This window comes from Cololabis saira, chromosome 7, assembly GCF_033807715.1.
Source record: "Cololabis saira isolate AMF1-May2022 chromosome 7, fColSai1.1, whole genome shotgun sequence".
NCBI lineage: Eukaryota > Metazoa > Chordata > Actinopteri > Beloniformes > Belonidae > Cololabis > Cololabis saira.
The window spans coordinates 8,915,124-8,930,111 of NC_084593.1; positions in this window are offsets into that span (position 1 = coordinate 8,915,124).

Below are 14,988 nucleotides of genomic sequence, written 5' to 3' on the forward strand. Positions count from 1 at the left end.
CTCACTCTGCAGTTTCTCCCATGCCATCTATCTTTCCTTTGGAGCTACAGGGTTTGCGTTTCTCCAGAAAGATGAGCTCAAAATCACTATATGATTTGGAAGAAGAGCTCTTATTCTTAAAAAAGAAAAACAGGAGGATCTCTTACTTTCAGTTGACGTTGCCATGATCGGTGACGGCTCGTCACGGTGCACGCAATTAGCTCCTTCAACATAATCAGAGCTGACAGAACCAACGATTTGAAACTGGAAGCTGACTGTCTCATCTCAGGGTCTGTCAACCCTGAGTTTGTATTTTAACTCAGAATTTGTTGAACCTCCTCATTGAAATAGACTCCAGTTCTCACAAAGACTGAATCAAAGTTACAGTAACCCCACTTTCACATATGGATTAAGCTTGTTCGCTTCTTAAAATTGAACTTTTGGGTCTAAAAACAACCATCCTAACTCACAACCTTCACGCTGTTACAGATGAGAGACACTTACAAAGACAAGGCAGTAGAAAAACCTGCAGAGAAAATTTAGCTGTCTAGCTGTCAAACTTAAGCAAAACTTATAAAATGGATCCTCGCGTCGCTTGCAATACACCTGCTAAGAGCTCAATAGGATGACTCTTTGTAGAAAGGTACAGTTGGATGCCAATAAAATGCATTCAGGTCCAAAGCATTTGCTTTTTCTCTCCTTGTTCTTGTCCCGTTATGTGTTTGCCAGTTTTGTCAGTTCTGCAAGAGCAAGTTAGACTTGAAATGATCAGGAAAGCCCCGCCAACCGTCTGCTTGTGTTGTTTCTGATCACTTCAGTCTGGACAGCTTCGCCAACATGTTTTGTCACTTTTCTGCAGTTCAGGTATGGACTACATTAGCCATTTCCGTAAGTTAACACAAACTCTGGACATGAAAGAGCACAGCTGGAACGTCAGTTTCACCGTAAGCTAAACAAATTGGAAGAGTTTTTATTTGTCTTTGATGAGCATAGATGCCAAAGCAAGATCACTTCAGAAATATGTTAATATTTTCATTAGCAGAGGTCAAATGTTTCATTTATCTCCACCCATTTTTGATATTGCAGTTTATTGTTCAGTTTTGCATAATAAAGATAAGTGAAAGCATATTGTGTTTGACAGGCTTGTAAAATTTATACCTTAAACACTGATGCTGTGAGAGATCAATACTATGGCAACAATGACATCAAAAGAAATATTTAGTATATCAATCTGGATGATGATGACCTGCAGAACCAAATCATCCATGTAAAGGAAGAAGGGCTAGTACTCTTGGTTGGATTAGCAGTTAAAATCCGAGTAAACACCTTGCACCTTTTAGGTGGGCTTGTCCCCACCCTGGCGGTGCAACACAGTTGGAACACATTGAGAACTATCTGTCCAGGGTAAGAGCTGTGCCGGGTTTATCGGGGGCCCCGTCCCCTGAATTACCTCTGGTTCTGGTTCTCCTGGAAGTGCTGGAGTCTGGAGAGACACTTTCACACCTGGAAAAGTCATGGCTAATCTCAGAGGTGGTTGTGGTGCAACCACTATGAATAACAGCTGGGGTGATAACAGCTCCATAAAAAAAGAGGTAAAAAAAGACATCCCTAATTTCAGGTACGATGTACAATATTTTTCATGCTACAACAAACACCTATCCATATCTAATGAACTGACCTAGGTAAAAATCTCAAATTTGGTAGGCTTAAATTGAAAGTAAGATCCAAAGTGCCTGTTGGCTAACTTTTCAAAATGCTTAGCTGTCAATAAAATTTCAAAGAAGAAGAAGAAATGAAACATTTGACATCACGTCAGTCTCATCGAGCAACGTTGCAATATTAATATATATGTATGTGCACACCATAACATCTCTGCAGCTCACTGCGGCTTACTTGCAGCTTGTAGAAATTTTGCACTGTAGCTCCACATAACCACATAAAAAGCAAAGCCAGTGCACCACTGCACTGCTATATTTAGATTTGCTTGCATTTGTTCTATGCATGTACAGTAGGTCACCATACTGTAGCAACCAAGGACTCAGGTCAGATCTGGTCACTTGAAATACATAATGGAAACCATGAGTTAGACTGAATGAATGAATGAAAGCTTTATTCCGAACATGGGAAAACGTTAAATAACACATAAGTCAAAATAGTCAAAACAACAAAAAAAATAGATAAATAAAACAAAACAATGTTACCATGTCCGAAAACGAGTAGAAAGAAGCATGTGCTTATTTAATCCTACCCCTTCTCCCTTCTCAGAAATTACTATCCTCAGTTGATTTCAGTATCATATTACATATTTACATTACATATGTACACATTTACAACAAAGAAAATAAATAATGAATGAAATAATGAAACTGAATTCTGATCGGACAAAGTAAACGGTAAGGTGCAACTATCTAAGCAAGAACAAAGCCTAGCAGACAAGCAGATTTGAAAGTAAAAAATTGAGACGAGTCATATCATAATCTTGGACTCCTCTTTCTCCCATCTCATTTAAAATAGGCATGTGATAAATCTCATGATTTAAACCCTTCCTCGGCTTCTCCGCCAATTAGTGTAGTGTACATTTACAAGTGTGTGGGACTCACGGACACTCGTAGATCATGCTGACTCAAGTGGGAGCCGTTTGGCCTGAAGCGCCGTGAATGAATTACAACAGTTTCCAACTTTCATGGAGGGCCCGAACGGTCTGGGGATGAATCAACTTCCTACACTGCCAAACTCACCATCTTAAATCACCTCACACTCACCTCATAACCCGTATATTGCTTTAATCAGGACATGAGTGAGATGACACCATTGATACTTTGCAGGTATTTGTCAAATTAAAACCTTGACTCAATAATTGAGCAAATAATACATTGAGTTGTCGTAGTTTGGTCAGTTCAAACGTGTCGATCCATCAAGTAAATGTGGAGAAAAAAAACTTCACTGGATGAGTGAAAACGGCATGCTGATGTCTTGTTTCTGAAGATGCAAGCATATACTCTCGTGTTTGAGTGTGTGTGTGTAAGAGAAAGAGAGACAGAGAGAGAACCTTAGAAATATGAACCCTTTGTAGCACATTTCAGTGATTTGAGTCCCAAAATAGCAATAACAATTTAAATATTCCAAAAGCTTTTACTTTCATGTTTATAAATAGACGACTAATTTCAAGTGATCTTTTTAAATGGCAGCTATCTCCTGGAATCAATGTCTCCTTTTATCAAAAAACTCTGACTGACATCTTGTGAAGGACTTGACCTTCACCTCAACCATCCACTCTCATCGGCAGACTTCCAGCACACGAAGCCAAATTTCTCTAATCAAAAGACGATGTTGAGAAAAGGCCTCAAGACATGAATGGAGATGGAAATGATGGCTAGAAAAATAAAGCAAGACATCATCCTCCTCACAAACCAAGTGGTCTATGTCCTTTTTTTCCCCCCTCCTCCACACTATTGCTAATGAGGACTTGGGTCAGTGTAATTGTTGCAGGAAACACCACACTGATCAGAGGTGCAATTTGAGGGAAAATGCGGCTCTGCCGGATGACCTCATCCCTTTGGTCGGGCAGGCCGAGCCCTGAGGCCTTTCTGATTTGTCTTCTCGGGACGGCAGAACCACATATGTGGGATTTGTATGGCTCGTGTGTATGTCACAGAGGAAATTAAAATTCTCAAACGGTTAGGAAAAAATGTCAGTGAGGATGAGTCTGAGTGAGGAGCTGAGATGATTAGACCACCTACTGATGATGTGGCAAAGGCCGGCTTTGAAATATTATCAAAGTTCTCACCGGGGAAGCACTGATTAGGGACTTTGATTAAGCTGGTATCCTGTTTGATTTAAGTTTAGTTGATTAAGGATGATTAAAAAGGATTTTTATCAGTCCCCCAAAATAGCGTGTTTGTCTTTATGACCTTTACACAAAAGTGCTGCCTTGACCCATGTTGTACAGAGAATCTCTCTCTTAAGTCCTCCCTCCTATTGAAAACACCGGCCCCAGGGGTGGGGCTACAGAGGCATTGGCTAACCAGCTAAGATCTGAAGTACCTCTGTCCTGTTGCTCATCTGTCCTTTTATCCAAGAACAATGCCAGTTAGTGGCACTGAAATGTCAAATAAAAATGTCCACAAGTTTACAGAAAAAGGTTTTGAATGATGCTGATGTGAAAGCTGAACTGGAGACTGGTTTGTTTTTGGCCAAATCACATTGAAAACGCATTATGATGGTCAAAATTTAATGACGTCACCAATCCCTATGCTGGGTGTCAAAATTGAGCGGAACAATATTTACTCGCTGGTGTCTGGATTAAAGGTGGTCTTTTGGAGTACAGCATGGATTTGGGCTTGAAATAGGTAGATAGCATGATGCGCCAATATGGTTTAGGTATTCTGGACCGCAAAGCTATGTGGAGGCTCTGCCAGGTCCAACTTGGAAGGAAAACCGCTGCAGATGGATAACGATCAAGAGGCATCAGTGTCGGCAAGTTCTAGGATAGATTATAGATTCAGATTCAACTTTATTGTCATTGCACATGTCAAAAGTACAGGGCAACGAAATGCAGTTAGCATCTAACCAGACGTGCTTACACATGTATACACACACACACATATATATATATATATATATATATATATATATATATATATATATATATATATATATATATATATATATATATATATATATATATATATGTATGTACATACAGGAGGAGGTAGTTGGTAAAAAGTCCAGTGCAATTATATTATGTACAGTTGTACAGAATAGTGCAAAGACTTAGTGGGTACTAGCCCCATGCACTTCCTGGAGGGTGGAGGGATAGGGGGTTGGTGTGTGTGAGTGAAAGGGATGGGGGCCTGGGGGGGCAGAGTTCAGCAGGGAGACAGCTGTGGGGAAGAAGCTGTTCCTGAACCTGATGGTTCGTGTACGGAGACTCCTGTAGCGTCTCCCAGAGGGCAGGAGGGCAAACAGCCTGTGTGCTGGGTGGTAGGAGTCCTTGATAATGTTGGTTGCTCTCCTGAGACCACGCTTCCTGTGGATAGTGTTCATGGCAGGAAGTGAAGGTCCGGCGATGCGCTGGGCGGTTTTCACCACCCTCTGCTGTGCCTTCCGGTCAGCGCTGGAGCAGATCCCGCACCAGACTGTGATACAGTTGGATGCTCTCGATGGTGCAGCGGTAGAAGTTCACCAGCACGTCTGAAGAGAGGTGGTGTTTCCTCAGAGTCCTCAAGAAGACGAGGCGCTGGTGAGCCTTCTTGACCAGGTTGGAGCAGTTTGTTGTCCAGGAGAGGTCCTGTGAAATGTGGATCCCCAGGAATTTGAAGCTGGTCACAAGTCCACAATGAGTTCTTTAGTTTTTGAGGTATTGAGCCTCAGGTTATTGTCCCCGCACCACGCAGCCAGGTGATCCAGCTCCTCCCTGTAGGCCGACTCATCATTGTTCCTGATGAGGCAAATCTCGGTGGTGTCGTCCGCAAACTTGATGATGGCGTTGGAGCCATGTACAGTGCAGTCATGGGTGAAGAGGGAGTAGAGGACTCAACACGCAACCTTGTGGTATGCCAGTGTTGATGGTGACTGTGGAGGAGCAGTGGTGGTCTAACATCTGACATGTTGTAGCCTGTTGGTCAGAAAGTCCAGTAGCCAGTTGCAAATGAGAGCTGTGATGCCCAGGTCCGCAAGTTTGACTACTAACTTTGACGGGATGACAGTGTTGAATGCTGAACTGAAGTCTATGAACAGCATTCTAGCATAAGTGTTGTTGTTGTCCAGGTGTGAGAGGACACACTGCAGCGCTGTGGAGACTGCATTCTCTGTGCTCCTATTCTTGCGGTAGGCAAAAATTGGTGGGGATCCAGGGTGGGGGGCAGGTAGGATTTGAGGTGTGCCAGGACCAGCTGCTCTAGGCACTTAGAGATGATGGGGGTGACTTAGAGATGATGGGGGTGAGTTACAGATGATGGGAGTGAGGGCCACTAGGCGGTAGTCGTTGAGACACGCTGGTGTGGAGCTCTTCGGTACCAGCACAATGGTGGTGGATTTGAAGCAGGTCGGAACAACAGCACGGGCCAGGGACAGGTTGAATAAGTCCGTCAGGACTCCCCAGCACATGCTCTGAGCACACGTCCAGGGATGCCATCAGGGCCTGCAGCTTTGTGTGCGTTGGTCCGGCTCAGCACTGCTTCAACATCAGTGGGGGGGAGTGTTAGTGGCGGGTGGTTGGCAGTCAGTTCTGCCCTTATTGCTGGTGCATGGTTATGATTCTCAAAATGAGCGTAGAACTTGTTCAGCTCGTTGAGGAAGGATGTGTCAGAGGAGGGGGGAGAGAGGTTGGTGGGCTTGAAGTCACTGATGACCCGAATGCCCTGCCACAGGATGAGGATGGGGTAGAGGCTTACACTCAAGAGCTCTTTTGTCTTTCTTCTTGTTCTTCTTTTCCTTTTGGCTGTTCCCTTCAGGCGTCACTGCAGTGAATCATCCGTCTCACCCTACCCTTTGCATCCTCTTCTGTCACACCTTCATGTCCCCTTTCAGTACATCCATAGATTTAATCTTTGGTCTTCCTCTAGGTCTCCCTCTTGGCAGTTATTACCTCATCATCTTTCTCCTTACAGCACATTCACCATCCTTCCTGTCTCCAAACCATCTCAGTCTAGCCTCTCTAACTTTCTTCCTAACACATCCAACAAGTGCTCTCCTTCTGATGAACTCATTCCTAATCCATCGTCGTCACTCCCAAAGAGAACCGTAACATTTTAACCTCAGGTACTTCCGACTTCCTGTCCTCAGTGTCACGCTCTCTAAGCCACTGTCTTGTACACCTTTCCTTTCATTCTTGCTGATAGTCTTTTGTGACACGTCAACCCTGACACTTTCCTCCACCGATGTCTTCTTCACCTCTTTTCCAAACTCTTAGTCTGGACTGTTGACCCTAAGTACTTAAAATCCACCACTTTTTTAAAATCTCTGCTTCCTGTAGCCTCACCGTTCCACCTGGGACCATCTCATTCACACACTTCTTTTCAATGTTATTAAAAGGTATCCAAACTAGGGGGAAAGCTTTAATGTCTTTGTTTTTGTGTGTGTTGTGTAAGCATTGATTTAAAGAAAAAAACATGTTTTAAGAGATGATTTTGACCTTCCAAACATAACAAATAAATTAAACACAGTTGACCAGAAGCAATATAATTTAATTGCCATTGTACATGTACACCAAGTTCATTGCAGTTCAGAACTCCTACAGTCTCAGAGCGATTAGCTGGCTGCGGTTTAAAGTGCCTTTTACGAACACAGAACGAACACTTTACGTGGTCTTGGAACGATCCGCAGCTCAAGTTGAAGCTGGATTCTCTTACCCCCTTATCTCTTTTAGAAATAAGTTGAAAGAGGTTTTATTCCCTAACTGTACTTATAAATAGTAATTGTCTGGAACCGGAAAATGTTTTAAATGTTGTAATGGTTTGATATATATATATTACTGTTTTATTTTTCTGGTAAATGTCAGTAACTTGGTGCATTGTTGCACTTGTGAACATGTTGGCTTGTTTTGCACTTTGGTCAGGACGTCCTTGTAAAAGAGATTTTCTAATCTCAATGGATTCTTTCTTGGATAGATAAAGATTAAATAAAAAATATCAGGATATTTCTGCAGAATGAGTCAAATGTAAGAATCATACTCAATAATAAGTGACAATTGTACTTAAATGCAGGTTGCACTGCAAACCATGCAGTCCCTCGTGCAGCCCCTGCAGCCAGTTGATAGACACGAACATGTCCGTTTCCACATCTCAACACTGAACAAACAAGCAAAACCTTGTGAGCCGCCAAAACTCTATCCCTGTTAATCTCTGAGCTTACACCGCAGACCAGAAAGCAGCTCGCCAACCCCCAACCCAAAGCCAAGGGCAAGCAAGACTGCACACCTTTGACTGCAGAGAGTAAACAGGGGAGAGGGGAAATCTATATCTCACAAAGTGGTCCCTGGCACTCAGGGCTCAGCAAAAGTAAACAATGGCACTAGCAGGTCTATAATTGATGGCACCATTCTCTTTCATACAGTAAATAGATGTCAAACAGCCGTGGAACGCAATCGGTAGATTACAAAAGTTTTGCAATACCCCGGGATTACAGAAGAATGCCCTCCTTTGATCTTGCACCTCTGCCGTCTCTGATTCCTTGTAATTGCTCCAAGCAGCTGCTTTCTTCGAAAACAACTAAACTTTAAAAATGATGTAAACACACCAATAATTTCTACATTTTGGAAGAAATTAGGTTCTTTGCTCATCTTCTTTTTTTCTTTTTTTTTTTTTTTACACAATGGTCAGAACTAAGGTATCACTTTATGCAGGTGAAAGATTTTATTGATTGGTGTTTAAAAGACTATGACACCGATAGAACCCTTGATCTCTGGACAAAGGCTCCAAAACACTGCTTGATTTCTACAGTAATATAAGACCATTACATGTCACCCTGTACAATCTGCTTCTGCTTAATCTTGGGTATGACATCAAGAATGTGCAGACTTGACAACGACTAAACCTCCGCAATCTTAAGCCCCTTTTACATTGCCAAATACCCCATGTTTAATTACGCCAATTTAGCTTGTCACCTGTCCTTTTGACATTAAGTGACATGAGGTCGGGTGTCAAGCTGGCCCCATCGATAACTCACCTCTGAGGGTAGACTTAAACACAGGTTTGCTCTGAAAAGACGCTAACGTGGGATGGTGGGACCTGGGGGAGATTTATTGATAACAAAACGAGGCGATCCGTAGAAGCCGAGACCTCTGAGATGGATAAAATTCTCACATTATTCTGGCTTTGGACTCTTTGGAGTCATCTAGGTCAGTGGTTCCCAACCTTTTTTCCCATGGAGCCCCCCCTACTTGTGTCTAAGACCAGCCAGGCCCCCCCGACCCGTAAAATTATTCATTACAAACCTTTAATTGAAAAAAGGAACATGAATTATGTTTTTTTTATACATTTATCTTTGGTTTACCCTGTATACATATCACTTTGTTTTTCTCACCTTCATTTTGTGTCACAAAAAATAATTGCAAAGACATAAAAATATTTCTGAAAAATGTGTCTTTTAATATGAGAGCAAATTTTTTTTACATTTTTCCTTTAACAACCTGTCGGAGTAGTAGTATGATTAAATGTTGAATAATGATATAATAATACGTTTTTATCCAGATAAATAACTTTAAAATGACCAAAATATTTCTAAGTGGGTTTATACAGACTTGGATTACTGTATTCCATTAGGTGTGTTATTATGATTTTTTATTTATTTAACATGTGCAAATATAATTTCTACAACTGCATATCCTCAAAGCAGACAAAGTTTCGCGCCCCCCCCCCCCCCCAGAGATCTCTGGTGCCCCCCCAGGGGGGGCCCGGGCCCCAGGTTGGGAGACACTGATCTAGGTCATTGTAACTCTCAAAGGCTTGAAACAAGGGCAACTGGACTTTCTTTTCTTTCTTGAAGATGTTTCAGCCTTCATCCAGAAGCCAACCTCAGTTCTAACTCACTGGTGTGGAGTTTTGATCTAATAAATTGTTGAAGTCATATGCAAATCATTGATCCTCCCCGCACTTCTGTCTGTCGTTGATGTTTGCTTGATTTTTGTCACATGAATCAAGGTGAATCTCTTACCAAGGCGTGGGTAGGAGATTCAGGACTGAATTGTAGATGTATGATCAGTGAAATCTAACTCCTCCTCCTCTATTTAAAGTTGCAGCATTAAAGTCAATGATTTTTCCTGGATTGACGGTGAAGATTAAAGATTAAAAGAAAAGGAAGTCATGCTTCCTTGTTTCTAGCCTTTGAGCGCTCACACAGTTCGATGTGGGGCAGTCAGTTTGGAGCTATGATGAAAAGATATCACCATGATTCATTCATGACAGTCGTGTTTTAACTGCAACGTGATGACTAAAACCACGCAATGTATCTGCGTGGTGTTTTGACTGCGTGAGGCAGCCTGTCTCTATCCCCCTGTCTTCAGCGCGGTATGCCCCTTCATGGCATCTGTCCTACAGCTTTGCATTACCATGCAAACATGAATTTAGGTACAAATTGTGCTGAACAACCGCTGAAGCATGTCATACGATAGGAAAAAGCAAGTGGGTTTTGGCCTGAGAGCCCACACAAACCTACACTAAACTGAGCTGAGCATACTGTACTTTACTGTTTTTTTTCTCTCTAAAATACTTCAATTTCCATCATCTGCTGCTCCTACATGTTCTCAAATCATCACATGGGCTAACTGACGCCTGCTTGGTTAAGAGTTTTCAACGCGAGGGGTGGCCCTATGACTTTTAAACGCTTACTTCTAGTGCATTTTCCAACACACAGGGAACAGCTCTATTGCTGCATATTTCCAGCGTTTAACAAAGCAAAAACAAAAAAGAAGAAGACAGAAATAGATCGCATAAGAAGTTCAGAGCAAACGAAGGGGGTAGACTCATGTCTCCAAGCATAAGATTCATTTTTAAGTCTAATGTGGTCACTGATGTTTTTATTTCTATTTCAATTTCAGATAGCCTGAATTAAAAGGGAAATAAAAGAAGATACTCTTCTTCATTACACATTTAAAGTGTTAGGCACTTAAGATAAATGATTACATTTCAGAAAATATTATGGTTTGGCATTCAAACATACAATAAAATGCACTTTACGACATGAAGCTCTGCAAAATATTTTCCCTAATTGTTACTGTGCGATACCAGTTCAAGAGGGGGGGCGTGCATCCAAAACCAACACAGCTTAGATGAAGCTTTGCTATTTGACAACTTGGGAGTGACAATGGATCGGCTGTCTGTGCTTGAAAGAATGCCCAGTACCAAGTGTCTGCAGCTGCAAACATGTGTTAAACTGGCCCAGGTCATTAAAACTTCACGCTGCCGATAGGAACACTGAAGTAATCTAATGCCCAACCAGTTGGTAATAGATGGGTCAATATTGATTTTAAATTCTTGTTGCACATACAGACTCAATAAACCCTTGGCCTCATTGTTTTTGGTAGTGTACATGTGGTGTACTGCTACAACCACACCCTAATAACCATAGGAAGCGACGTGGGGGTTCTGTGGTGTTCTTCCAGTAACACTGATATCATTCACAAGCCATGAATTACACTTCATCACATGGTAGGGGTTTGGATAGATGTGCCAACTTTTTTCGGTTGGAGGAAGACCTATCCTCACCACTGGTGGCTGCCCACATATGCGTGTCATAAATGTGGTGTGTTAACACGAAAGTCAGCATCTCATCCTGTGTGTGTCAGTGAGAGTGAACACTAAGCGTCATCAAGACGAATCTTGCAGATAAACCGCTTCCTCCAGCAGCAAAAGGTGGTGGCCCGGCGGGTTGGCGATCTCAGCAGTGGCATGCTACGGAAGAAGATAGCAAAGGAAGATGAAAGACTGCCTGCATGACTGGAAGAGAAGAAGATGAGACGAGGGTGAAGTCTCCAAAACAATTCCATTATTGACACAGTGAGTGCAGGCAATAAGGGTCTTCTTTTCTACGTCCTCATCAAAGTTCTTTACAGGAGGCCAAAAAGGAAATATCACGCCAGAAAGCTTGAACCAAATCGCTCTTGGGAATCAAAGGATTGGCATTATCTCGCATATATACACATGTACGCGGACACACACATTCTCTGGGGTATCTTGGTGCAGAGTAAAGGCTTTGATGTGGGTTCATCTGAATGTTGCAAGCTGCTACGATAAGGCCACCATGTTTTAAAATCAACAGAGTTACAGTGTTTTCTGAGCTGATATTTGACCAATAAAGTAGCACGAAGAAGTTCTACAGTGACGTTAAAATCATTCATAAACTACGCATAACTAATATTCTTGTAACATGTTTTCCTCACCTCCAGTTGCTGCTAGATACCAATTTTTCAATGATGTTGGGACATCCTGATCCCGATCATGTGAGTGCAACATCTCTGATAAACTCAATCTTGGGACTTTGGTTGGACATCGTCCATCATTTATCTCTTATCAAGTCTTTTTTTTCCTCCAGACTTGTAGAAACTGATTGCAATATAAATAAGGCGACCTTTAGAAAACAGTTAAGTAAAGTTTAATTCAACGTGTGGAATTAAATCTATTCTGTATTCGAAAAGGTTGATGGAAGCAGAAAAGTTATTACTTTTTCATGAAGTGGCTTTTGACTTTTTTCTTTAAAAAAAAGAACTGGATTTGCTTGAGGGAAGCTGAAAACAGGTTTTAAGAATAAGATCAGATGCAGCATTCATCTCGCTTGCAACACAATTGATCAGATTGAGTTATCAGCTGTTTCCACTTGTACAGCGTAAATATGGCTAATTCTCGCTGACAGGAAAGAATACAAATGGAAAACATCTCTTCATGTGTCTCATGTGTGACGAAGGCTACAAGTTTTCCTTGCGCCTCATTTTTCGACGTTTTGTTTCCAATTTTCAAGCACTTCTCTGTTTATTCACAACATGTGTGACAAAGCTGATAGTTCCAACTTCTGCACTACCATAGTTTATTTAGTCCAGACCCGGAAAGAAAACATGCTCATTCTCCATTTAGCAGCCTTTGAAAACGTGGTGTGTCCTTGCTTTTAAATAAAGCCTTTATAAGTATAACAATGTCTGAAAATACCACTTTGAGATCATACTGAGAGACTGACAACCAAAAGTAAGCAATTAAACAGTGTCTCATTCTTACAATTGTCATAAGCCAGGATCCCTATAGCAGGGATCTGAGTTACACTTCAACGATTGCCGCATGTATCCATTACTGGAAACTATCCTGAAATGAGGATTGTCAGGAACTTCTGTGAGGTTGAGACAATGGAGCTTTAACAGGGCCAACGTCCTCCTCAGACCTTTCAGCCATTGTCTCTCCATTTACAGCAACAGACTTAGTAAAACTACCACTCCATGGCACGTGGTGGCAGTTGTGCACGAGTGCTACTGTTCGCCAGCCAGCAATAAATAAGGAAAATTATGTGATCGCCATTGAAGGAACTGATGATTCCTGTGTTTCTGTTTGCTGTTTGCACGCACTGCAACGATGCTGATAAATCAGAAAAGACGATCAACACCAAAGCAGACAATTAGACAGTGGAACAATGTTGTGTTCTGCCTGCGGCCTACACAGTCATACAGAGTCAAACCATCCCTACACAGAAGCTTTGCAGAACCATTCCTGATAATCAAGACATACCTCAGCTTTCAAGGTCCAGTATACTGACCCTGGACCCCTGCGAATGGAAACCTGCCTACTGACTCAGTCACGTAGAAGTCTGGCTTTGGGTGGGTATTTCAGAACAAAAACTGTAAAAACGGCTGGTTGCGGTGTAGTGTTGACTCTGTGTTGACTGAATATGCAGTAAACAAGTGATGACACTCAGCCCTCTCAATGTCCTCTTCAGACTATTCTCATTGCCACCATTGCTGTATTTGTACACTCAACAAACAGAAAATAAGCCGCCATCTAACCTCCTGCTACACTGAACTCGTCATTTTTAGTTTGATTGTCCCACCTGCTTTAGGGTAGCATTAGCGTTTGCGAGATTCAATACATCACTGCCGGCGGCCATTGGATCCTAATGGGGTCCAACACTGAAAAGGAGACACAACGGCTCAAAGGGCTGTACAAAAGGTCAGCTTGGTTAAGGATGGTACATACTTTTATTTGGAACTGACGGTGTAATTGAACCAGTTGTACCCTACATCATAACCTCCACCTTAGCCTGATGTGCACCTCTCTAGCAATGTTACTACGGGTCCGGTTGATAAGGAACACAACAAGTGAGATTGCCCTGCTTGGTAATCCATCCATCCATCCATTATCTATACCTGCTTTATCCTTTGCAGGGTCATGGGGTCTTCTGGAGCCTCTCCCAGCTCATTATGGGCGAGAGGCAGGGGTGCACCCTGGACAGGTCGCCAGTCTGTGACAGGGCCACATAGATACTCAGGCCATGTTCACACATAGCCGGGTATTTACAAAAACGGATATTTCCCCCTCTACGTTTTGAAAAATACCCTCGTTTACACGAACCTGCATAAATACGCCGTTAAGGGTGCTATGAGCAGCCAAACCTGCAGGGGGCAGTGTAACGAGAAGCATAAAGTCATGCTAGCCAATCGGAATCCTGGAAAAAAACGTCAACAAATGACACATGTGAAGCCTGAATAATATGGTTCCACGTGAAATCGATGGCGTAGCCTACGTACGGTGCGCGTCGCCGCGTACCCTACGCCGTAGGCTCTGCGTTGGTGTAACGTGGAACCATAAATCAACCTTGACTGCCAGTTACTTCCAAGACAGAACGAGAGTCTTTCATTTGGAGTGACAGAGAAGTGGAGTTACTTTTAAGTGTGACTTTAGAATATAAAACAGGTAAAATACAAGAAAATATTGACAGTGGCCAAACAAATTGTAAACACAGGTCGCACACATGCTGGTGACGTTTCTTTTGCATAATGTGACGTTCTGAAGCCTAAATCTCCGTTTCCCTCCGTTTACAAGCAAACGTGAAAACAGATTTTTTGAAAGTCTCCACTTTGGCCGGAGTTTTTAGAAATTATCGTTTTTGGTGACTTTGAGCTTCGTTTTCGTGTAAACGAACGGCCAAAACGCATGAAAACGCCACCGTTTTTGCAGGGCCTCAGACAACCAGACATACTTACACTCACACCTATGGGGCGATTTTGAAACATCAACTAACCTTGTATGCATGTTTTTGGACTGTCGGAGGAAGCCGGAGTACCCGGAGGGAACTCACTCAAATACGGGGAGAACATGCAAACTCAACAGAGAATATCCCAAACTCACATAAGATATGCTTTGTGTGCTCCATTAAGGAAATAAAAGACAAAGTTTAGCACTGCAAGCGGTGTAGAGAAGGAGCTGCACCACCACGTGATACTTGGTGATGTAATTACAGCGTGACACAAAAGACAACGGTTGATCACGAAAGCCAACGAGGACATAAGGCTTATACATAGGCTACATAGATGCA